The sequence below is a fragment of the Leopardus geoffroyi genome, chromosome B1, assembly GCF_018350155.1.
Source record: "Leopardus geoffroyi isolate Oge1 chromosome B1, O.geoffroyi_Oge1_pat1.0, whole genome shotgun sequence".
NCBI classification, from domain to species: Eukaryota; Metazoa; Chordata; class Mammalia; order Carnivora; family Felidae; genus Leopardus; species Leopardus geoffroyi.
In genome coordinates, this window is record NC_059327.1 from 384,515 (window position 1) to 410,370 (window position 25,856).

Sequence of the window (25,856 nt, forward strand, 5' to 3'; positions counted from 1 at the left end):
CATCTTCTCCGTGGAATGGCTTCATCCTTTCTGCACACGTGCATGGAGAGCAGAGCGAAACTGAGGGTCCCGAGGTCCGAGGAGCCTGGATGACCAGCCAGGGGTTCAGTGCAGCCTGGACTGACATCCCTCCCCGCGTCTTTGCACCTGACTGAAACCTTCTGTGTCCCTCCTCATGTAGCATCCTGGCCAGCTCCGTTTGCACACAGGCAACGAAGGTGGATTAACCACAAATTACTCATACTGCCTTCGATTGGTCGCCCCAGATGCTGTGTGTGTGTCTGGTATAAACTTCATCCGTGTGCAGAGAGATGGAGCAGGCGGGGGGGGGGAAGCCTCGGCTTTCCACGCTAACCTCATGTCACGTCTGTCTGGTTCCTTCAGCTTCGTTGTCACGCGGTCTTTTCCAGGTGAGTCCCCCGCTACACCTGATCGCAGGTCGGCCCCTCTTGGCCATGTGCCACTGTGCAGACAGTCCACACTGTTTTCTTGACAGTCTCTCTGAGTCATAGCGAAGTCCTGCTGGGTGTCCCCTGAGAACTGAGTCACTCAGCTTGTCCACCTGATAGTCATGCCTCTTTTGTGCCTACAGGTCATTCTCCTATAATGCATTCATTGATGACTTTACTGGTCGCTGACTTTAGCACTAAATCCCCATTCCTTTTGCCGTTGCCTCTTCGGCCAAACAGCCATGATTATGTGCACATCAGCCTTAGCTCTGCGGCCCCCATTTCTAAGTATGTGGACCTGGATTAGGTAATTTCTACAGTTCAGTTCTGAACATCAATTTCTCTACTTCTGTATTTATTTGGGTTTAATTGTTCAGGATTTTATTTGGTTTACTTATACATTTGACCCTTGCACAACATAGATTTGAACTGCATGGTCTGCTAATATGTTATTTATTTTTTTTTTTTTAAATTTTTTTTTCAACGTTTATTTATTTTTGGGACAGAGAGAGACAGAGCATGAACGGGGGAGGGGCAGAGAGAGAGGGAGACACAGAATCGGAAACAGGCTCCAGGCTCTGAGCCATCAGCCCAGAGCCCGATGCGGGGCTCGAACTCACGGACCGCGAGATCGTGACCTGGCTGAAGTCGGACGCTTAACCGACTGCGCCACCCAGGCGCCCCTTATTATTTTTTTTTTTACAATACTGTAAATATATTTTTCTTTGATTTTCATAGCATTTTTTTCTAGCTTACCTTATTTTAGAAATACAGTATATTATACATACAGCATGCAGAATATGCTAATGGACTGTGTTATTGGTAAGACTTCCTTTTGGTCAAAAGTAGGCTATTAGTAGCTGTGTTTCTGGGGAGGCAGAAGCTACATGCGAATTTTATTTATTAATTATTTATTAAATTTTTTTAATACTCATTTTTCAGGGAGAGAGAGAGACAGAGTGTAAGTGGGGGACGGGCAGAGAGAGAGGGAGACACAGAATCCGAAACAGGCTCCAGACTCTGAGCTGTCAGCACAGAGCTCGACGCGGGGCTCAAACTCACAAACTGTGAGATCGTGACCTGAGCCAAAGTGGGACGTCCAACTGACTGAGCCACCCAGGCGCCCCTAATTTTTATTTTTGTAAACATTTTATTTACTTTTGAGAGAGAGAATACAAGCAGGGGAGGGGCAGAGAGAGAGGGAGACACAGAATCTGAGACAGGCTCCAGGCTCTGAGCTGTCAGCACAGAGCCCAACGTGGGGCTCGAACCCACGGACTGTGAGATCATGACCTGAGCTGAAGTTGGACGCCTAACCAACTGAGCCACCCAGGCTTCCCTATATGTGAATTTTAGACTGCACAGGGGGACTGGTGCCCCAATCACTGTGTTTTAAAGGGCCACCTTACCCTGACCATTAAAGATAGTAGAGGTTAAGCTACCATTTCCTGAGCAAGTGCACCAGGCATGGTGCTAGATGCTGTGTAGACAGCAGCTCGCTGAGTTCCATGATGTCGTTGTGAGAGCCGTCCTGCTGTTGACAAACCCTTAGCTAGACTACCAGAGAGAAAGACTCAAGTAAATCAGAGATGAAAGAGAACACCTTATCCTGGAAGTCCAGAAATAAGAGGGTCATGTGGGAGTATCATATGTGATGACATGCCGGCACTTTGGGTAGCCTGGAGGAAATGGATAAATTCCTGGACACACAGCCTATCCCGCCTGAGTCAAGAAGGAGAAAGCCAGAACAGACCAATTACAAGGAGATTGAAATAGCAATCAAAGTCTCCCAACAAAGAAAAGCCTGGGACCAGATGGCTTCACATCTGAGTTCTACCACATATTCAAAGAAGAATTAATACCAGTTCTTCTTAAACTCTTCCAAAAAGCGGAGGCAGAGAGAACACTTCCAAACTCGTTTTATGAGGCTAGCATCACCTTACACCAAAGCCAGACAAGATCCCACAGGAAAAGAGAGCCACAGGCTGCATCTCTGTGATCAGTCTGGTTCAACCGTGAGGGAACCAGAGCCACAGACTATCACTGCCCAAAGGTTCAAAGCAGATTGGGGTGGATGGGGTCTGCCCTGCTCTGAGGATGTGGGAGCTGGGAGGGATGGGGAGGCAGGATGCCGTACTGAGGTTGGCTGTACTGAAGGCCTGCCAAGTGTTTCCTTCCTAAAAATCATCTGTGTCTTGGTACTTTCTGCATAAACCTTGAAACAATAATGAAGGCCTTTCTTTAGGTCAGGAAAAACCTTAACACTTGTTTCTTTTGTTCGATATGAAAGCTTTAATGTTAATGTATATCTTTGCATATACTTTGAAGTAACATTTGCACATAATTAAAAAAAACTCAGCACGGAAGGAATGACTGTGAAAGCCATAGCATCTTGCTCCGCTTCTCCCTGTCACCAGGCCCGGCAGAATCACGAGTAACTCAGAATTGTTGAATAGACTTTGTTTTTTGGTGCAGTTTTAGGTTCATGGCAAAGTAGACAGGAAGATGCTGAGATTTCTCATGGACCCCATGGCCGCCTCCCCCCATCGTCAGTATCAACCTCTGTTGACAGTAGTTACCCCTAGGTAATCTGCACTGATACATCCTTATCACCCAGAGTCCACAGCGGACCTTGGGGTCACTCCTGGTGTGGTGTGTTCTCTGGGTCTGGTGAATGGGGTGGGCGCATATCCACCATTGTGGTGTCCCCCAGAGTATTTTCACCGTGTGACTCGCTTTTAGCTGTTGCTGTGTTTTCAGGGCTTTGCAGGGTGATTTCCTTGGGTCCTGACTAATCCACTTTAGACATTACTCACCACGCACCACATCTGCCCCTTCTCTCAGCTTAAGGAAGTTACTCCTTTTAGATTCTTCTCTTAGCTCGCTCATTTGCTTAATTAACAGCTTCCACTTTTACTTCTTACCCTGTCAACTCTAGGTTGCCAGATCGACAGCCTGGTTTGTAATGAGGAGATACTTCCTTCCTTTCCCGTTTCACTTAGCTGACACGTGTCCATCACTGACACCGTTAAATTGCGTTAAGTGATCATGGTTACGTCTGGTGCTTTTCAGTAGGTTGAAAATAAAGGAGTGTGTGTTGTTATCTGAATGGAGATCTTATTCAGGGCAGGGCTGCCTGGTGCACGTCGATTATTTTCTTTCTCAGGTGGTTGCTTGTTCTGCCTGAAGTTTCTGATGGTGTTCACTTTTCTTGCATTTTCTTTCTTTATTGCCTTTACAGTTGTTCCAAATGCTCACGGGGTAGTGTCCATTTTTCTCCTGAAACCACCTCATTTCCCCCATCTATAAGGGCTACTTCCTGAAGCTCTGCTCACTCAAAACTCATTGCCTTCCAGCCATGAGGGTGAGCCTCACCCTTTACGTCTCTTTCATTTCTCTCCTGGCTAGACCTATTGCTCGGTAAATTTCTTGCCTTTTTCTGTCTCTATTTTCACCCTCACTTTGTTAATGTGCGTCTTCGAGTAATTTCCTAAGAAAATAAAAGTACAAGGTAAATTTTTTGATCTTGCCTGTCTGCCCTCATATGTGTGAAAGTTTGGCTGGGTATAGAATTCTACACTCTAAATAATTTTGCGTATGACTTTTGAAGGCATTTTTCCTTTGTTTTAATTCAGTGTTGTTGCTGGCAAGTCTGATTCTTGTTTGTTTGTTGTTTAAGTGATTTCTTCTCTCTGCAAATAGATTTTTCTCTTTATCTTTGTGTTCTAAAAAAATCATGAAGATGTACACAGGTGTAGGTTTTTTTCCCCTCTCAGTCAAGATGCCTGTGTGGACTCTTCTGGTTAAAAGTTATGTGTCTTTGGCTTTTGTAAGCTCTCATGTAGTGTTTGTTTGATAATCTCTTCCCATCTGCTTTTTTTTCTCCTGCTGGTTTGTTTGTTTTTTCCCTCCAAATTCTTGTTATTTGGATATGGAACTCATCCTAGATCTATTCTTTCTGATTTGTGTGTTTTGTTACATGTTTTTAGGTCTCTTTTATATTTTTTTGTTCTACTTTCTGGCAGATTTTCTCAACATTGTCTTCTAACATTTCTAATCAAATTTTAATCTTTACAATTTATTTTTATTTTCTAAAACATCTCTATTTCTGTTTTTACAGAAACATTTTTTGAATGACCCAATATCTACTCAGGTTACTGTTTTATAAAATGTTTTATTTATTTTTTGAGAGACACAGAGCATGTTTGTGCAAGTTGGGGAGGGGCACAGAGAGAGGGAGAGAGGATCTGAAGCGGGTTCTAGGCCAACAGCAATGAGCCCAACGTGGAGCTCAAACCTGTGAACCGTGAGATCATGACCTGAGCCGAAGTGGGATGCTCAACCAATTGAGACACCCAGGCGCCCATCTCAGGTTTCTTCGTGGAGTCTAATTTGCCTTCTTTTTGGGGGGTGGGCGTTCAGATAGCTACTTTATCCTCTAAACTTCCTCCTTTGCCCTGGGCTGCTCATTCTGTTCATTTTGGCTCTAGCTCTCAGTTTGCAAACAGAACTCATCACCCAGGCCTTCTCCTGAGGGTGATGGGCAGAAGTGGGCCATGTTGCTGGAGAACCCCTAAATTCTAGAATTCAGGTCTTCATTTAGAGTAAATTAATTTTATTTTTGAAAAAGAATGGCCCTGTTTTGTGAGTTTGGTTGCTAGGCTGATAGGCATTTTATGTGGAGGGATATGAGGTCCCTAGTGATGCTTTAAGCTTTACCTGGCACCCAGTGCTTGCTGTGTTTCAGGCATGCTGTGAACCGTTCACGTGGGTTCCTTAATGCTGGCCTTCCTCCATCGCTCTGGGAGGTCTGTGCCCAAATTCTGTAAGATCATCATCATTTTTTTTTTATTTTATTTCTCCAGGGCATTGTTTACGAAAATCTGTGGATCTTAGTATTTCACAAGTAGACACGGACATACTTGAAAAATCAGTGTTGATGGCTTTGAGCTAGAGAAGCAGTAAGTCCTGTGTGTGTGTCTGCCGTGGGGAGCGTTTCCTTGTCATATTTGAAAGCAGGCGTTTTTGCAAGCCCGGGGGGCAGAGACTTCCTTCTGCTTATATGAGCCTGTGTTACACGTCGGTGAGGGTCCTGCATCACAGAACAGAGCTCAGCAAGACGCACGACATTCCCCATTCCCATGTTGTCTCGGCGCCTTAGCAGTAATGCTTGAGAAGGAGCCTCGGGTGGAGGAGTCCATCGTCACAGTGTTCTTGTCACACGTCCCCACCTGCCCCTGGTGGGCACATCTGTGGGGAACTCAGAACACTGGTGTGAGAAGTGACAGAGTCCGTTCTAAGGACCAGGTAAGGTCTTGCTGTGTATCAGGTTGTTCTGAATTCTTTGTTTTCAACAAAACTGAGGGAGAACCTAATCATATTGCCATTTGGTGGATCACTGAGAACAGGTGAGAGATCGCTGTCAGCTTTGGCATGTGACATCATGGGAATCCATGGCCGGGGTGACATTACTATAACAAACCGCTGTCTCTGCAAAAATAGTTTCTCGTGCTTACTTCAAAAACACCAAATCTGTGTAAACACCTGGACCTCATGGGCACGGGATGTCTTAAAACATATACTTTAATTCTCTCACATAGAATCTTTGCTGTAGGGACAGATGAAACAGTAGTCAGTAAAAACTTTCTTGTGTAAAATATATTAGTTGAGGATGAAAGTCTCCGGGGTCAATGGAGTGGAATTAAGAGTCGAGGAGTAAAAGTAACAATGTACGATTTCTAACTGCTTGGTTCACCATTTAAGGAGAGTTGATTCTTAGTTGCTACCTCGCCAGCAGCCCCGGGGCACTGTCCAATCTCCTCGGCCTTGAGGGTGGGGGCCTCCCGTGGACATGGCCATCTCCAGGCCACTGGGTACACTTAAGAGAACAGGCTAGTGGTTTAGTTTAAAATGGCAGTTGTTACAATATTCCAGGAATTCAATCATTTGCAATGCTTTGGTAGTTATTCAAAATTCTTCAAAGGGCCCCTTGAGTGGGGAAACAAATGTGAAAGAACCACTAGTTTAGGGAATGTGGAATCAGGAAATCTGGCCGTTTCAGGAATCTGAGGCTGAGGATACAAGGGAACACCAGGAAATCCCGCTCAGGCTGGTCATGCCTGGGGACAAGGGTGGAGAGTCAGTGGTGCAGCAAGAGGGATGGCCTCACCACCCCAGGCCCGGGCTTAACACGCACTTCTCTTTGCGTGCTCTTATGATACTTACTTGAGAAACTTAAGTTTTAAGGAGTGGTATCTCATTTAAGCAGAGTACAGTATTACCATCTTAAGTAATAGTTTTGTTATCAAGATAAGTGTTCTCTGCTCAGGTGTCGTTGGAGAAATCGCCTGAATCTGAAGGGCTGTACTCGACCCTCTGGAGTACACTACTGTCCTATTAGGGATTGTTCAGAAGGGAACATTGGAAAGGAATGGCGTGTAAATGGCATCTTGAAATGGAGTTTTATGGTGTGATTCCCACATTATAGACCATTCCTAGTAGAATTTGCCTAAAAGGATCTATGGAGAATAAGAGTTAAGGAGTGACCATTTATAATGAATACAAATCGGGGTGCCTGGGTGGCTCAGTCGGTTAGGCGACTGACTTCGGCTCAGGTCATGATCATACAGTTCATGAGTTCGAGCCCCACGTTGGGTTCTGTGCTGACGGCTCAGAGCCTGGAGCCTACTTCAGATTCTGTGTCTGCCCCCCTCTCTCTACCCCTCCCATGCTCGCACTCTGTGTCTGTCTCTCAATAATAAATAAATGTTAAAAAAAATTTATAATGATATGAATCCATGGTGAATGCCAGAGATGATTTAGGCACATGAGCCGATGGTGGCTGGTCAGTAGCAATCCAGAGACAGGATGCTGGTTAGGAACAGGTGCTTACTTAGCAGAGTGTTTGGTATATGCTTTCGAAGAGAGACAGATGTGCTCTTGCAGGGGAAAATCCATGCTGACCATGCTGCCTTGCGTGCACGTAAGACACAGAGAACTCAAGACTCATGAGCTGGATTTGAAGAGAGTAAGAAGAGTCAGGGACATCGAAATAAGAAAATTCTTTCTAATTGAAGTTTTGAACTTTAACTGATAATTTCCTTATGTAAAACAACATTGAGAATTAAACAAAAATGACAGTCTCATAAAGTAAATGAAGTGGTTTTGGAATGTTAGGATTTATACCTTATTTGGCCGTGCTTCCAGCGTTTAAGTGGAAAGCTTCACTTTTGAGAGCCTGGGAGTTCATTCCAATAGGACATTGATGTCTTACAGCTTCCTAATCTATAAACAGATTTAGTTCTTATGGTTTAAATATATTGGCAAGATACTGAGTCATGACCCCTTCTTCCAGAAATCCTGACATGGTGTCTAAATAGAGCTCTAGGGCTCATTGTTCTCTGCAGGCAGTCGCCATCCCTTCGCTTCATCTTGACAAAGACGAGTCAGAGGTGTGGACTAAGGTTACAGTGTTGAAAGGGTTCTCTCTGCAGAAAAATGAGCAAGTGAGTGGTGCAAGATTTTTATTTTAGCTTCTGTTTAGAGAATTACTTCTAATCACAATGCCTTTTGAATCCTTAATATTTTTTTTTTTTTTTTTACTTCCTATGAGTGAGTCCATCTGGGAAAAGATATGACATCAAAGGTCCATAAACATGTACCATATACTTTTGCCATGCTGGTGTTTAAAGAAAGAACTGTGAGTTTCTTTCTAAAAATATTAGCATGTCCCCTGACAGAAGAATGACTAGGAAGTGACTGCTGGAGCCTCTGGGCTGCCCCGGTGCTGTCGAGGCCTGGTGTCGCTACCTGAGTTCAGCTTGTTCTGTTTTATCGTTAGGCAGTAATGCTCAGCCACGTGCTGTTGGCCGGTTACTTTTCCAGTTCCACACAGGATGACCTGTCCCACATGCTCCATAGTACAGGGCCCTGACACACAGCCTGTTGGTAACCGTAGGTCAGTGACCAGTGCTGTCTGCTCAGCAGGTGAGTCTGGTGCTTACACATCACAGATCCCCTCGGAGATAGGAGCATGACCCGGACTGTGAGCAGTTCCTCTGTCACCAGTACAAAACACAGAACTTGAAAAGAAATAGTATTAAAATCCATCTATAGGTCTAGATATTTGGTGATTTAACCTATTCAGAGAAGAGTGAAACTTTAGAAGGGAAAAAATACTTCTCAGTAACCAAAGTAGATGAAGTAAAGTTTGTGGCTGTTACTAATGCACTAGTGACTAGGGGTGGTGAGCAGGTGTCATGGGAGTGTTTGAGCATTGCACACGGGACTTAGGAATCAGGGGGGAGCCACAGTGGGTAGGTGCTCCAGCCTCCTTACCTAGATTTCACTGTGAACGTCTCTGCTTTTATCTGTATTTTCTATGACGGGGGGGGTGGGGTGGGGTGGGTTGTGTACTAGTTTATTTAAAATATAATTCAGCGGCAAAAAACAAGTGGTAACATGAACAGTATGATTTTCAAGCGTCCTTCTAGGACTAAGATGATACGATAATAGATAAATTTCAAGTACTATTTTTGGTAAAGACCTTGTTTTCCTTTTGTATGTATATAGATCGTTGAGAATATTCTTAGATCTGTTACAGAGTGGATGGAAAAAGGAAAGAAATCCCTCACCAAGTGATTCCAATAGTGTGGGTCCCATCATTGGTAGAGGTAGTGTCTGTTAATTTTTGTGCTAGGAACAAATAATTATTTGCCAAAATACATGACATTGGGTGAATTGCCATGCCATTGACCTTGCAATAAACTAGCAGGGGTGTGTCTGGTGGCTCAGCTGGTTAAGCCTCGGACTTTGGCCTTACATGGGGCTCTCTGCTGTCAGCACAAAGCCTGCTTTGGCTCCTCTGTCCGCCCGCCCCCACCCCTCCCCTCCCCTGCTTGATTGTTCATCTCTCTCTCAAAATAAATAAATAAAAACATAAAAAAAAAAAAAAAAAGGAAAGAAACCAGCAGTTAGAAGCAGGTGAATATTCATCTAGATGAGGTTCTAACATATCCAAAAAAGATAATGAAATAGTGACTTACAGAGTGATTAATTTTTCCATAATGTAAGCAAGGGCCACACTTGGGCTATGCTGGGCTCTGTAAGAATTCCCTCATCATCAAGTGTACGGGCTTATGTGTTCTTGCTCTGCTATCCTGAACTTGTGTTTTTATCTCATGGGCTGGGTTGGACGCTGGAGCTCCAGCCACCTTACCTGCTTTCTAAGCAAAGTCAGAGGGAACGAAGATGTGCACTCCCCCTATCGCTGAGCACATATCTCAGGAGTCACCCACAATGTTTCTGCTGACATCTTACTGTTCAGAACTTAGTCCGGGGGCTCTTCCTGTCTTCCGGGTAACTGGGAGAGGTAGTTTTTATCCTAGAGCAGGGGCACACTCGCGGTTTCTGTACGAGGTCAGATGATAAATATTTTATGCTTTGCAGGCCACATGGCCTCTTCAGCACTCATGCCTGCCATTTTCACGTGAAAGCAGTCCCAGACAGCATGTAACTGAGCGTTGCCGTATTTCAGTAAAACATGATGGACGCTGAAATTTGAATTCCGTATGATTTCCATGTGTCATGTCATATTATTATTTTTAATGTTTTTTTCAAGCATGTAACAACATAAACGTTTTCGGCTTGAGAGTCCTATGAAAACAGGCTGTAACAATTGTCCTGCTGGTCAGAGTTTGTTGGGCTCTCGTTCTAGAGCGCCACGAATCCCGTTGAAACCCAGCGGGTCTAGAGACGAAGGAGGATATGACATATTGATAAAAGGTTCAGTCCTTCAAAAAGGGTAATAATTATAAACATACAGGCAACTAACAACAGATCCCCAAAATATATGAAGACTACGTGACAGAATTAAACGTATATTCTGTTGTGGAGAAATAAGCAGTTTTACCACAATACTTGGAGACGTCAGTGACCCTTTTTCCGCACAGCAAACATGCAGGAGGGCGATATGGGGCCAGGGCCCTGAGTGACACTGAACACCAGGAGGCCTGACAGACGTGTGCAGGGCCGCCATCCGGTAGCAATCGCAGCCTCTTCAGGTGTATATGTGACTCTCTCCAGATGCACCAAATGTAGGCCCACAGCACGAGCCTCAGTAAATTTCAGCATGTTGAAATAACATGAGTAACTTCTGGCCACAGAGGAATGAAACTAGAGATCAGTAATGGAAGGAAAATAAAGGAAAGACCACAGTGTGGAAATTAAGCAACAGACTCCTAAATAACGAATGAGTCAAAGAAGAAATTGCAAGGGAAGTCAGAAGCCAGGAGACAAATGAATAGAAAACCACAGTATGCCCAGACTCATCGGATGCAGGAAAAGTAGCACTCAGAGAGGAACTTACTGCTTCAAATGCCTACATTTCACAATGAAAATGATCTCAAATCGGTCACCTAGTTGTCCATTGACACACGATGTTACATTAGTTTCAGGCGTACAGCATAGTGATCAACTCACCATGAGTGTAGCTGCTGTCTGTCACCACACAGGGCCATTACAGCCCCACTGACTGTTCCCTGCTGTTCCTTTCATCCTGTGGCTTCTTCATGGCTTAACTGGAAGCCTGGACCTCTTGCTTCCCTTCACCCATTCTGCACCCGCCCCCCCCCACCCGGCGACTGTCAGTTCTTTGTATTTATAGGTCTGATTTTGCTTTTTGTTTTTTTTATTCCAGTCATTTCACTTAATATTATATCCTCTAGGTCCATCCATGTTGTCTCAAATGGCAAGATGTCATCCCTTTTTTATGGTGAGTAGTATTCCATTGTGTATATGTATCACTCCTTCTTTATCCATCATCTATGGATGGACACTTGGGCTGCCCCCATAGCTTGATGTTGCCAGTAATACTTCAGTAAACACAGGGGCACATATATCTTTCAAAGTAGTGTTTTTGTTTTCTTTGGGTAAATACCCAGTGGTGGAATTACTGGATCACATGGTAATCGTATTTTAAATATTTGATGAGCTTCCACGCTATTCTCCATGGTGGCTGCACCAATTCACATTCCCAGCAGTAGTGCACAAGGGTTCCTTTTTCTCCACATCCTCGCCAACACTTGTGATTTCTTGTCCTTTTTATTCTAGCCATTCTGGCAGGTATCAGGTGATCTCTGATTTGCATCTCCCTGATAACTCTCACTGTACGTGTTAAGAAACAAGAAAGAGAATAGCAAACTAAACCTGTAGTAGGCAGAAGGAAGGAGATAATGACAATTAGAGTACAGATAAACACATGGAGAATAGAAAATCAATAGAGAGGGGCGCCTGGGTGGCGCAGTCGGTTAGGCGTCCGACTTCAGCCAGGTCACGATCTCGCGGTCCGTGAGTTCGAGCCCCGCGTCAGGCTCTGGGCTGATGGCTCAGAGCCTGGAGCCTGTTTCCGATTCTGTGTCTCCCTCTCTCTCTGCCCCTCCCCCGTTCATGCTCTGTCTCTCTCTGTCCCAAAAATAAATAAACGTTGAAAAAAAAAATTAAAAAAAAAAAAAAAATAAAAAAAAAAAAGAAAATCAATAGAGAAAATCAATGAAATAAAAAGCTGGTTCTTTGAAAATACAAACAAAATGGATAAACTTTTAGTTGGCTTGACTAAGAAAAACACAGACTCAAGTTACTAGAATCAGAAATTGAATGTTAGTGGCTTAACAGAAGTAAAAAGAATTGTAAGATAACATACTATGAGCAACTGTCCAGTCTTCCTTGACTTAAGGTGGAATTCTATCCCAACAAACCCCTTGTAAGTTTGAAATATAACTTGACGTTCATTTGGTTTCAACTGAATGGATATTAGTTTCTCACTATTTTTCATAAAGTCAAAAAGTTATAAGTTGAACCATCATAAATCAGGAACTATCTGTATGCCAAAAAATTGGATAACCCAGAAGTATCAATTTCTAGAAATACGTAACCTCTCAAGACTGAATGTAAAGAGGTAGGAAACCTAAATAGACCTGTAAGAAGTAAGGAGATGGAATCAGTAAAACCTTCCAACAACAACAACAAAAGCATAGGAACAGATGGCTTCACTGGTAAATTCCACCAAAAATTTAAAGAAGAGTTAACATCAAATTTTTCCAAAAAATTGAAGAGGAGAGAACACTTCTGTCTCATTCTATGTGGTCAACATTAACCTGACACTACAGTCAGACAAGAATACTTCACGAAAACTATATGTAACTATTCCTGGAGAATATCTATGCAAATATACTCCACAGAATACTAGCAAACCAGAATTCCTTGGCACAGTAAGAGAATTTTACACCATGACCGGATGAGATTTATCCCAGGAATGCAAGTGTGGTCAAGATGTGAAAATTCATCAATGTAATACTCCACATTAATAGAATGAAGAAAAAGCCCAATGATCATCTTGATGCAGAAAAAGCATTTAAATAATCCAATACTCTTTCATGATAAAAGCACTCATTAAACTAAGAATAGAATGGAGCTTCCTGACCATGATAAAAGTCACATATGAAAAGTTGTAGCTAACAAGTTGGTGGCAAGAAGACTGAAAATTTCCCCTAAGGCCAGGGGCAAATCAAGAGTACCTGCTTCCATCATTTCTGTTGAGTGCTCAAATCAGAAAGGAATAAATCTATTTCTAGATGACGTGATGCTGCATGTAGAAATCTAAAGGGGAACCTGGGTGGCTCAGTCGGCTAAGCTTCCGACTTTGGCTTAGGTCATGATCTCACAGTTTGTGGGTTCGAGCCCTGACTCAGGCTTTGTACTGACAGCTCAGAGCCTGAAGCCTGCTTCAGATTCTATGTCTCCCTCTTTCTCTGCCCCTCCCCTGCTTGTGCTGTGTTTCTCTGTGTCTCTCAAAAGGAAATAAATGTTAAAAAAATTTTAAAGAAGAAATCTAAAGAACCTACACACCGAAAACTGCTGGAGCTGATAAACCTAGGAAAATAAACTTAGCAGAGTTTCAGTGTGTAAAATTAACATACAAAGATCAGTTGTATTTTCTGTGCACTAACAATGAAGAATCTAAAAAGGAAATTAAGACAATTGTATTTATGTAACATCAAAGAAAATGAAGTATTTAGGAATTAAGTTAACTAAACAAAAGACTTGTTCATTCAAAACTACAAGACATGGCTAAAACAGATAAAGACACAAGTAGATGGAAAGATATCCTGTGTTCGTGGGTTGGAAGACTTAATATTATTATAACAACAACACTACACAAAGCAATCTACAGATTCAGTGAAATACCTACTAAAATTTCAGCAGCCTTTTTGCGGAAATAGAAAAATCTATCTTAAAATTCATATAGAATTTCAGTGATGCCCACATATCTAAGATACATGCCTTAAAAAAGAACAAAGTTGGAGGACTATACTGTCTGTTTCAAAACTTGCTATAAAACTGTTATGAAAGCAACATGGTGGTGGTATATGGATAGACATATACATCAATGGGATAGAACTGCAAGTTCAGAAATAAACCCTGATGTTTACTGCCAATTAATTTTTGACAAGGGTGCCAAGTTTATTCAATGGGAGAAGTGGACCTTCAAAAAGTGTTGCTGATAGACTACATGTCCTCATGCAAAGGAATGAATTTGGAGCCCTACCTCATGCCATATACAAACATTATCTCAGTATGGATCAGTACCATTGTAAGAGCTGAAAACTCTTAGAAGAAAACACAAGGGCAGATCTTTAGGACGTTGGATTTGACAACAGTGGTTTCTTCATGTTGACACCAAAAGCACAGGCAACAAAATAAAAGATAAATTGGGCTTTGTTTCCTGCACAAAGGGCACTATTGAGATAAAAAGTCCATGAATAAGAGAAAATATTTCCAAATCACATATCTGGTATGGGTTTAATATTCAGAATGTATAAATCCTACAACCAACCACAAAAGGTAAACAACACAATTAAAAGTGGTCAAAAGACATTAACAGATACTTCTCTAAAAGTGATATACAAATGGTGAGCACACACATGAAGAGATGCTCAATATTGTTAGTCCTTAGGGAAATGCAAATCAAGACCATAATGAAATATCACTTCACACCTACCAAGATGTCAAAAACAAGCAAACAAAAAGAAGCCCCCAAAACAACAGCAAAGGAAGGTAACAAGTTTTGGTTAAGAGAAATTGGAACCCTTATACATTGCTGGTGAGAATCTTAAGATGGTTCACCTTTTACGGCCAAAAGGTTTGGAAGTTCTTCTAAAAGTTAGTGGAAGTACCCTATGACCCTGCAATTCTACTCCTAAGTATATGCCCAAAAGATTTAAAAATAGCAACTCAAACAGATATCTGTATGCAAATGTTAACAGATGCTTATTCACAGTAGTCCGAAGGTAGAAACACCCCAGTGTCCACCCATGCAAGAGCGGACAAATACAGTGTGGTCTATCCACACAGTGGAATATTACTCCGTCTTGAAAAAGAGTGAAGTTCTGGCACATTTTGCACAACATGATGAACCTTGCAAGCATTATGTGGGGCTCCTGGGTGGCTCCGTCGGCTAAGCGCCGATTTCAGCTCAGGTCATGATCTCACGGTTTGTGGGTTTGAGCCGTACGTCAGGCTCTGTGCTGACGGCTCGGAGCCTGGAGCCTGCTTTGGATTCTGTGTCTCCCTCTCTCTGCCACTCCCCGACTCATGCTCTCACTCTCTCTCTCTCTCTCTCTCTCTCAAAAATAAATAAATTTTTTAAAAAAGGAAGCATTATGCTAAGTGAAATAAGTCAGTGAAATACAAGTATTTCCAGTACAATTCCAGTTACGTGAAATGCGTAGAACAGGAAAATACATAAAGACAGTATGACAGGGACTGTCAAGAGATGGGGAAGGGCATGGGGTCTCACTTCATATTAGGTACAGAGTTTCTGTTGGGGGTGTTGGAAAATTTTGGATTTCGTGCTGGTGGCCGCACAGTATTGTGAATATAATGATTTTACCTAAAAATCATTAAAATGGTTAAAATGGCAAATTTTATGTTACCTACATTTTGCCACCAGCACAATGAAGAAGTTAAACTCGGGTTGTGTTACTAAGGACAAAAAGAGAGTGGGTGCTAGGGGACAAGTGTCCATGCCTCCACAAATTCCTATCCCCCCATGGCCACTCAGCAGTCTTCTGATAATGTCTGCCCTATGAGTATTTATTTAGATGAAATACTAAATATTTCTGAATAATACTGAAATACTAATATAAATAAATAAATACTTATTTATATTAGTATTTATTTAGGTGTGTCAGTTCCTTTTGAATAGCAGCATGCAATGACAACGTTAGAAAGTTTAGAGCCTTGGATGATAATAGCTATGCTTTTACTATTCGTTCTTTAAAAACCCAAATGTCCTGTTAGTTTGGCAATATTTTTTTTTTTTCAACGTTTATTTATTTTTGGGACAGAGAGAGACAGCATGAACAGGGGAGGGTCAGAGAGAGAGGGAGACACAGAATCGGAAACAGGCTCCAGGCTCTGAGCCATCAGCCCAGAGCCCGACGCGGGGCTCGAACTCACGGACCGCGAGATTGTGACCTGGCTGAAGTCGGACGCTTAACCGACTGCGCCACCCAGGCGCCCCAATTTGGCAGTATTTTTAAATGTGTGTGTGTGTTTTTTTTTTTTTTTTGCATATTTGCATCATACACATTTTTTTATTTAAAAAAAAAAATTTTTTTTTTCAACGTTTATTTATTTTTGGGACAGAGAGAGCCAGAGCATGAACAGGGGAGGGTCAGAGAGAGAGGGAGACACAGAATCGGAATCAGGCTCCAGGTTCCGAGCCATCAGCGCAGAGCCCGACGCGGGGCTCGAACTCACGGACCGCGAGATCGTGACCTGGCTGAAGTCGGACGCTTAACCGACTGCGCCACCCAGGCGCCCCCACATTTTTTTTTAAAGAATAAAAAAAGATACAAGGTACATACGCAAAGGAGATAAAATCACTGTCCCATGGAGGTATTCACACTCCCCTGGTCACTGCAGCATTATTTACAGCGGCCAAGACATGGACACGACAGTGTGTCTACCGACGGACCGATGATTAAGAAGGGCGTGCACACAACAGAACAGTGGGCAGCCTCTAGAAGGAAGGCCCCCTGCCATTTCTGACAGTGCACCCAGGAGGACGGACCCTGGCGCACTATGCTAGGTGCGGCAAGGCAGGCAGAGGATGGTCTCGCTTGTATGTGGACGCGAAAGCTGTGAACTCGAGGGGACGGTAGTTACCAGGGCTGGGGCCCGGGGAGGTGCTGGTCTGAGGGAACCGACACGCGCTTACGGGTGAGTGAGTCCAGCATGGTGACCACAGTCGGCAGTGCTAATATAGTTGGCCTCACACGTGTCGTGTGCTTGAACGTCACTGAAGGCTGTGCTAGCTCACCTTATTGTGGCACAAAGTTCACAGGGTACACGCATACTGAATGATCGCACTGTGCACAAATTTGCACAGTGTGCTAGGTCCGGTATATCTCAGTAAAGCTGGGAGAGGAGGGTGTGTTTAGAAGAAAACCAGAGCTTGCTGGTCTGTGGCCTCCAGTCACGTGGGACGTGAGACTCTTAAGGACGCTGGTGTCCTAGCGCTGCTTTGCCACAGGTGTGTAACTGCCAGGTGGTAGCTCTCTGTGTCGTTGGGAATGCATTGATGCTCATCAGTACGTACAGTGGATTGTAGGAGGAAAACATGTTTCTAAGGCCGTTGAGAGTGTGGCCTGGGTACAGCGGTATGTCCTGGTCAGACCAGGAGACGTGGAGAACTTGGGTGAGGTAGGGACTCGGTCTTCACACGTTTTCGTCGCAGCCATGGGGCCTGTAGACGAGCAGAGACACGACGTAGAAACCAGAGTAAAGCAAAGCAGTGTGGGGGAGCGGGGTGGGCAGCAGGCGGGGTCACGGAGCTGGCACGAAGGGCCTGGCTGTTTTGAGGAGGCTCAGTGCTACCTGTTTCGCAGCTCCGGTTCGAGCTACCGTGAGAGGCTAGGCTTTCTGAATCCACACTGGGTGCAGTCCCTGTGATCTTAACAGAAATGGAGGTGCTTAGGATTGTACCTGATGTGTTCTTATTCCTGTGTGTGCCGAACCTCTTTGCCACTAATACCTTAAAAAGTACGTAAGTAGTGGAGATGGTTGTACAATGCTGTGAATGTCCTTAGTGCCACCGAATGGTAGACTTAACAGGGTTAAGATGGGGTGCAGGCAGCTGGCTCAGTTGGTAGGGCCCGTGACTCTCAATCAGACCCCATGTTGGGTGTGGAGCCCACTTAAAAAAAATGGAGATAAAATTGTGTGTATATATATATGTGTGTGTGTGTGTGTATATATACACACACACACGTATATATGCACATACGTACATATACATATATAAAAGGTTAAGATGGTAATTTTATGTTATATATGTTTAAAAATTTTTTTTGAATTTTTATTTACTTTTGAGAGAGAGCGCATGCGTGTGCAAGCAGGCAAGGGGTAGAGAGAGGGAGACACAGAATTCGAAGCAGGCTTCAGGCTCTGAGCTGTCGGCACAGAGCCTAACGTGGGGCATGAACTCACGAACCGTGAGATCATGACCTGAGCCAAAGTCGGACACCCAACCCATGGAGCCACCCAGGCACCACTATGTTATGTCTGTTTTACCACAATACAAAGCGTGTAGATAGATGTTGAGTGTATGGTTTCCTGAATAATAGACTTTCTTTTTCAACTGATACCAGAAAAGCCAACATAGTAATGCTTTCTCTTTCTTGAAGATAGTACTTTGCACCTGTCATTTATAATAACTGTAGCAATTTTTTGATGACAGGTGGAGATTTTTGAAGAGGCTATGTGAGTGGGACACTTAATGTTTCCTATTATGTCTTAGGTTTTAAAGGATTAAAATACATAATTGTTGGTATATTGGAACTCCTCAAATAAGTTTTCTTCACGTGATCTTGCAGCTTAATGACATACGTCCATTTTAGGGACCTTCCGCATTTAATTATGAAAATAATTTTAAAAAATGTATGCCTTGTAGTCTCTAAGTACTTTTTCACACACAGTACATCACACAGCATCACATTGAATGTGTGTTATCACAGATGGGTTTGTGGGTCCTTCTTGCCTGGAGATCCAGAAATAATGTGGACCTAATTAAGATGCTGTGTGCTGCAGGCCGAGGGGAACAGTAATCCCAGCTCGTCCACCGCAGCGCAGAATGTAAAGTGAGTATGAGGGCAGGCGACTCTTGCCACGTAGACTTTTCCTGTTATATTTAAAAATAAAGTGGAAAAGGATCTGTCTGTGCCCTAACGTGGAGAACGAGCATCCCCCAGCATCTTGGTTTCTGTTTGCAGACGCCTTCCCTGGAGATTCTCCCCTCCCATTCCCAGACAGTCTCTTGTCCCACCACTTCTAACCCCATTCAGCGGTCAGAGCCTGTGGGCTGGGGACCCTCTGTAGACCTGTTTTGGTCAGTGACACACCGTGTCCTTGTGCGGTATAAGCTCTTGGGAAGAAGAGTGGTGAACATGGGCATAAACCATGTAAATCGGATTCAGATTTGCTGAATTTAGATTTAATTCAGATTTACTAAGTTCAGATTTACAGATTACTGCCTTAAGAGCCTGGCGTAAGTCACTTAATTTAAACATTGGTTTCCCTGCTTGCAAAGGACCCTAATCCTACTCACTTCACAGGCTATAGCGAGAGATGAAAGAACTGGGTGTTCGGTCCTCCGCATGGGCTCCGAAACGGGCCCCCCATTTTTCCTTCCATCTCTCCCTTCTCCAGCTGACGGCATCGCTGTGTTGAGGCCACAACACTCATTTGCCATGTTCTGTTACGTTTGTCTGGTTGGCTTTTTATTATTATTATTTTCTTTTTTTTGAGAGAGAGAGAGACAGAGAGAGAGAGGGCACACGTGAGTGAGGGGCGGAGGCCATCCAGGCGCCCTGCTTGTTTATTTTCGAAGAGAAGCTAGAAATCAGCTCTTTGTTTCTGGATCGTGTGCGAGACGGTGCATAGCTTTCATCATTGACACCTTGGTACGCTCTCGCTAAACCCTCCGTGGTCAGTGCGCGTCGTAGCAGGGGCCAGAAGCGTCCCAGGCATGGCCACCACGACAGTGTCTGCTGTGATGCTGGGGAAGACGGATTGTCAGAAGCGCCTTCTGGAGGGAGAACGAGCCGCCCGGAAATGAGGTACATTCAGACTTTCCTCAAACAACGTGTCATCTTTCACCCTCAAGAACACGGCGGCATATGTGCTGACAAGGTGCTCAACTTTGTTTCATCATAATTGAAGCTTCTTAGATTTAAATTATATCAGAAATGGGACATAATGTAGAACGTGAATACATAAGTGTCATATGCAAATTATCTTTCCTAGACATAGGGTGTTAACATCATGAAACACTATTCATTCCACTTAAGAACTGACTTTCTAAACTCTAAATTATTACCAACATCAGGTCAGACCAGGAGGTAATGTGATCACACCATACACAGCAGGGTGACCCTGACCCTACCCCCACCTCCAGGTGACCCGGAGAAGCCCCTGCCCACGTGCTGCCTGGGTCAGGAGCCACCAGTGCCCCCTCCCCCCCAGCTCGTCTTCAGTGCATCTCTCACCTCCGGTGGGAGCAACGTGTCCGCGAGCTACACTGACTAATAAGCAGGGGTGGGTGGAGCGTGTCCCTGTGTCTTCCCCCGTTGCCCCAGTTGTAGGAAGGGTTGGCTTTGGTGCAGGTGACACCCTCACTATGGACACCACAGGGGACGTCTCCTCTGGGCCCTGCTGGGGCCGATTGTTCACCATCAGGCCCCCGTTAGCCCACCGGGGAAAGGAAGCCTGGAGACAGGGGGCATCTAAGGTGGCATTGTGCTCACGTCTCAGGACAGACACTGCATGGCCCCCCGTGTACGGGCTACCTAAACTGTCAGACCCATGGAATCTGACAGTGGGATGGTGGCTGCTGGGGCGGGAAATGAGGCAACGATGACTTATTGGTTGGTGGACGTGAGTTCCAGTTGAGGTGAGTACGCTCTGGAGAGCTCTGTACCGCATTGTGCCCATAGTCGGCAATGCTGTGTCGCACCTACCAATTTGTGAAGAGAGAGATCCCGTGGTGAGTGTTCTTGCCACCATACAATTGAAAACGAGTGGCATCCGTCACTCTATTTGGATTAAGCCACATTTCAGAAATACCAATTTCACCTTTTCATTTTTAACATACACTAACTCATTATTTGCAAGTTCTCTCTTTTCAAGTTTGGTACTTACTGAGTGATGCTTTGTGACAACCTTGGAAATCCTGATAAATGACAACCCTTACCTACTGGACTGCATTGTCGTTATTGTGGGTCAAGCTGCCCTTGAGTGCAGCTGGACCACCTGTGATCTTGGTGAGAGTGCTGTGTAACCAGGGGCAGGGATGTCTGAGCTCCAGCAGGTGACGAGTGACATCTTGGTGCCCTCTACTGCCTAAAAGCAAGTTCCTCCACGTCCCACCAGTGCAGGGAAAGGCCTCAACACTAAGATCAGCACTTAGCAATGGGCCTTGTCATTTTTTATCTGAGTGTAAAAAATAACTTTTTTAAAAAATGTATTTATTTAAATTCAAGTTAGTTAACATACAGTGTAGCATTGGTTTCAGGAGTAGAACCCGAAAATTCATCACTTACATACAACACCCAGTGCTCATCCCAACAAGTACCCTCCTTAATGCCCATCACCCATTTACCCCAACCCCCACCCACCTCTCTTCCAGCAACCCTCAGTTTGTTCTCTGTGTTTAAGAGTCTCTTATGGTTTGTCTCCCTCTCTGTTTTTTGTATTTTTCTTTCCTTTCCCCTATGTTCATTTGTTTTCTTTCTTAAATTCCACATTTGAGGGGTGCCTGGGTGGCGCAGTCGGTTAAGCGTCCGACTTCAGCCAGGTCACGATCTCGCGGTCCGTGAGTTCGAGCCCCGCGTCAGGCTCTGGGCTGATGGCTCAGAGCCTGGAGCCTGTTTCCGATTCTGTGTCTCCCTCTCTCTCTGCCCCTCCCCCGTTCATGCTCTGTCTCTCTCTGTCCCAAAAATGAATAAACGTTGAAAAAAAAATTACACATTTGAGTGAAATCATATGATATTTGTCTTTTTCTGACTTATTTCAGTTAGCATAATACACTCTAGTTCCTTCCACATTATTGCAAATGGCAAGATATCATTCTTTTTAATCACTGAGTAGTATTCCATTGTGTGTATGTATATACATGTATGTATGTATGTGTGTGTGTGTCTGTGTGCATATGTGTGTGTATATATATATATGTATATAGATAGATAGATAGATAGATACCACATCTTCTTTATCCATTCATCAGTTGATGGACATTTGGGCTTTTTTCCATAATTTGGCTATTGTTGATAGCATTGCCATAAACATTGGGGTGGATGTGCTCCTTTGAATCAGCATTTTTGTATCCTTTGGATAAATTTCTAGTAGTGCATTTTCTGGATTGTAGGATAGTTCTATTTTTTTTTTTGAGTTTGTTTAAGACAGCACAAGTGGGAGAGGGGCAGAGAGAGAGGAGAGAGAGAATCCCGAGCAGGCTCTGTGCTCGAACCCATGAAGCTGAGATCATGACCTGAGCTGAAACCAAGAGTCGGATGCTTAACTGACTGAACCACCCAGGTACCCCGGAGTAGTTAATAACTTTTTGAGGAACCTCCATTCTGTTCTTTAGAGCAGCTGAACCAGTTTTCATTGTGCAAAAGTGTTCCCCTTTCTCTACATCCCCTCCAGCGTCTTGTTTCCTGAGTTGTTAATTTTAGCCATTCTGACAGGTGTGAGGTGGTATCTCAGTGTGGTTTTCATTTGTATTTCCCTGATGAGGAGTGATGTTGAACATTTTTTCATGTGTCTGTTGGCCATCTGGATGTCTTCTTTGGAAAAGTGTCTATTCATGTCTTCTGCCCATTTCTTCACTGGATTATTTCATTTTTCGAGTATTGAGTTTGATAAGTCCTTTATAGATTGTGGGTACTAATCCTGTATCTGATGTCATTTGCAAATGTCTTCTCCCATTCTGTGGGCTGCCTTTTAGTTTTGCTGATAGTTTTCTCTGCTGTGCAGAAGGTTTTTATCTTGATGAAGTCCCAGTAGTTCATTTCTGCTTTTGTTTCCCTTGCCTCTGGAGATGTGTCGAATAAGAAATTGCTGTGGCTGAGGTCAAGAGGCTGTTGGTTGTTTTCTCCTCTAGGATTTTGATGGCTCCCTGTCTTACATTTAGGTCTTTCATCCATTTTGAGTTTATTTTTGTGTGTGGTGTAAGAAAGTGGTCCAGGTCCATTCTTCTGCGTGTTGCTGTCCAGTTTTCCCATCACCACTTGCTGAAGAGACCGTCTTTATTCCACTGGATATTCTTTCCTGCTTTGTCAAAGATCAGTTGACCATATAGTTGTGGGTCCATCTCTGGGTTCTCCATTCTGTTCCATTGATCTGAGTGTCTGTTTTTGTGCCAGTCCCATACTGTCTTGATGATGACAGCTTTGTCATACAGCTTGAAGTCTGGGATTGTGATGCCTCCTGCTTTGGTTTTCTTTTTCAACATTACTTTGGCTATTTGGGGTCTTTTGTGGTTCCATACACATTTTAGGATTGTTTGTTCTAGCTCTGTGAAGATGCTGATGTTATTTTGATTGGGATTGTATTGGATGTGTAGATTGCTTTGGATAGTGTCAACATTTTAACAATATTTGTTCTTCCAATTCATGAGCATGGGATGTTTTTCCATTTCTTTGTATTTTCTTCATTTTCTTTCTTTACCAAAGAGGTAAAAGATCTATATGCTGAAACCTATAAAAGCTTATATAAAAAACATTGTTAATTATTTTTAATAAAAAATTTTAATTAAAAAAATTTATATTTGAGAGAGAATGAGCGAGCAAGGGAGGGGTAGAGAGAGAGGAAGACACAGAATCTGAAGCAGTCTCCAGGCTGCAAACTGTCAGGACAGAGCCTGATTCGGGGCTTGAACCCACAAGCAGTGAGATCATATCTGAGCTGAAATCGAAAGTTCAACCAACTGAGCCACCCAGTGCCCCCAAAATATTTTTAATTCTTAATGCAAAACTGCATTTATTGGCCTAAGGTGTGAGGTTGCTTTTCAAGTGATCCTCAATCTATTTGCCTTATGGTGATTTGGGCACAGAATTTGAGAAAAAACTAATAATTGAGAACATGATAATAAAATTAATATTTTTTTCGAATAACAATTTCACTTTGTCCTTCCAGATTTCACTTGTTCTTAGTACATAATTGTTCGAAGCAGGGTGTTTCAGATTTCCCTGCAGAGGGAGGTTACATAAGGGGGTGTGTATTTGTGTATCTTTTATCTGGCTGTCTTAGCTTGGGGTGCCGTAAAAAGATAGCAGCCTGGGGGCTTACACCACACGCATTTGTTCCTCACAGTTCTGGAGGCTGTGAGTCTGAGGGCAAAGTGCCAGCAGGGTTGGTGGCTGGGGAGGCCTCCTCCTGGATGGCAGACGGCTGCCTTCTCACTGAGTCCTCACGCAGCCTTTCCTCTGCACACTCTTGCTCCTGCTGTCAGTTCTTCTTCCTATAAAGACACCAGTCCCATCAGATTAGGGCCCCACTGTAATGACCTCATTTGACCTTAATTATCTCCTTAAAAGCCCCATTTCAAATACTGTCATACTGGCATTAGGGCTTCACTGTATGGATTGCGGGGACTCAGTTCAGGCCATACTGCTGTTTACAACATCCACGTAAATCTTTTTGCAACTTAAATTGTTACTCAGTTCAATTGTGGATAAACAAGTATGTTTGTCATGGTCCACTTTGCTGAATCTTGTGTTTCAGCAGAAGTATTTATAAAATAATAGCACATGCACACATAGCAAAGTTCACAAGCAGTGGTGCCTTTATTTTTTTTTATTTAAAAAAAAAATTTTTTTTTTCAACGTTTATTTTTGGGACAGAGAGAGACAAAGCATGAACGGGGGAGGGGCAGAGAGAGAGGGAGACACAGAATCGGAAACAGGCTCCAGGCTCTGAGCCATCAGCCCAGAGCCCGACGCGGGGCTCGAACTCACGGACCGCGAGATCGTGACCTGGCTGAAGTCGGACGCTTAACCGACTGCGCCACCCAGGCGCCCCTGGTGCCTTTATTTTTAAGTTTTTTCAATTTACAGGTGTTGTCTGGCTGAGTTAGCTGAGCTGTCGTAAGCATCATGCACATGATTAAAAAGGTTGGGAGGTGAGATGCCAGAGAGGCTAGCTCATTTCTGTGAGAAGATATTTCAAAACCGTAGACTGTGTCTCTAGCCTTGGGTGTTACTCAGTATCTTCAAGGACAACCAAGCAGAGAGCTACTGTGTTTAGACTGTTCACTAACATGGCAGGTACCTGAGGAGTAGCTCTGTTTGATGTCCGTCTGTTTCCCCCTCTTTATGGAAGAGGAACCAGTGCTTAGAGAGGTTGCCTCTTGTCCAAGCTCACCTAAGGGAGGTACTGTTATGTGTTGATAGAAGACCCAATTTTAGTACCTTAAAATTAGCATCAGAAATACTGTAATTCAAGTGAATTCTTTTTATCTATTATGCATCTGTCTTTCATAATATGGCACCTCTAGTCCTGTTCTGTACGTATCATTCTGTTTGCACCTCTGTCTGGGTGTCAAGGAGAGGCGTGTTGCAGAATTTATGACAAACAAGACAAGCTTCTACAAGCTGTTGGTTTCCACGGAGACCAGGTAAGAGGATGCAGACGGCTGTGGGTCGTTTACGGTGTTCCTAGAACACAGCTCAAAGGGCAGATACCGCCGAGAGGTGGGAGACCTCACTCTTCTGCAAAACAACAGTGCATCCCTGTTATGAGGCATTAAGCAGTGGATGCTTATTTATTCAAAGTTTGATAAAAATAGATTCATGAATTCAAAGTGATATCTCAGTACTACCCAAGTCTCAGTAGGTTTGCATTAAAAATTGATTGGAGAACAAATCTAAAAATTCTGCACATTCACTAGTGGCTGCGCCCGCGGTGGTAGGACATTTGGTGGCTCGGCAGACGAAGGCCGCTCGTGAGCCCTGTTCTCCTTCTCTGGGCGGCGCCTCTCTCGGGCACCTGCCTGCCCCATCAGGTCCCACGACGGGGTGCGTGGCCACATCTCTTCTGCCCTTGATTCTCTCCCTCCTCCTTGCCAACCCCTCCCCTCCCTGAAGTCGTTATAACTCCGGTTCAGAGCGAAGGCTTCTGGGGTCTAATTGGGTAAACTGTGGGTTCTCAAAATTCAACACCTGACAGTGGTTTACGGTGAAATTTCTGTTTCTTGGAGGTTTGGGTCTACTTATGGATTTCCTCTCTTTGTCTTAGTTTTTGATTTACTCCAGTGCTAATCTGTGCTCTCATTCAGAGCCTATAACT

The 25,856-nt window shown here is 43.8% G+C and overlaps 1 protein-coding gene across 4 annotated transcripts in view; it reads left to right on the forward strand.

Moving 5' to 3' along the window:
- Positions 1-25,856, forward strand: part of DLGAP2 (DLG associated protein 2) — a 786,292-nt gene that overhangs the window by 20,538 nt on the left and 739,898 nt on the right. The window lies entirely within an intron of this gene.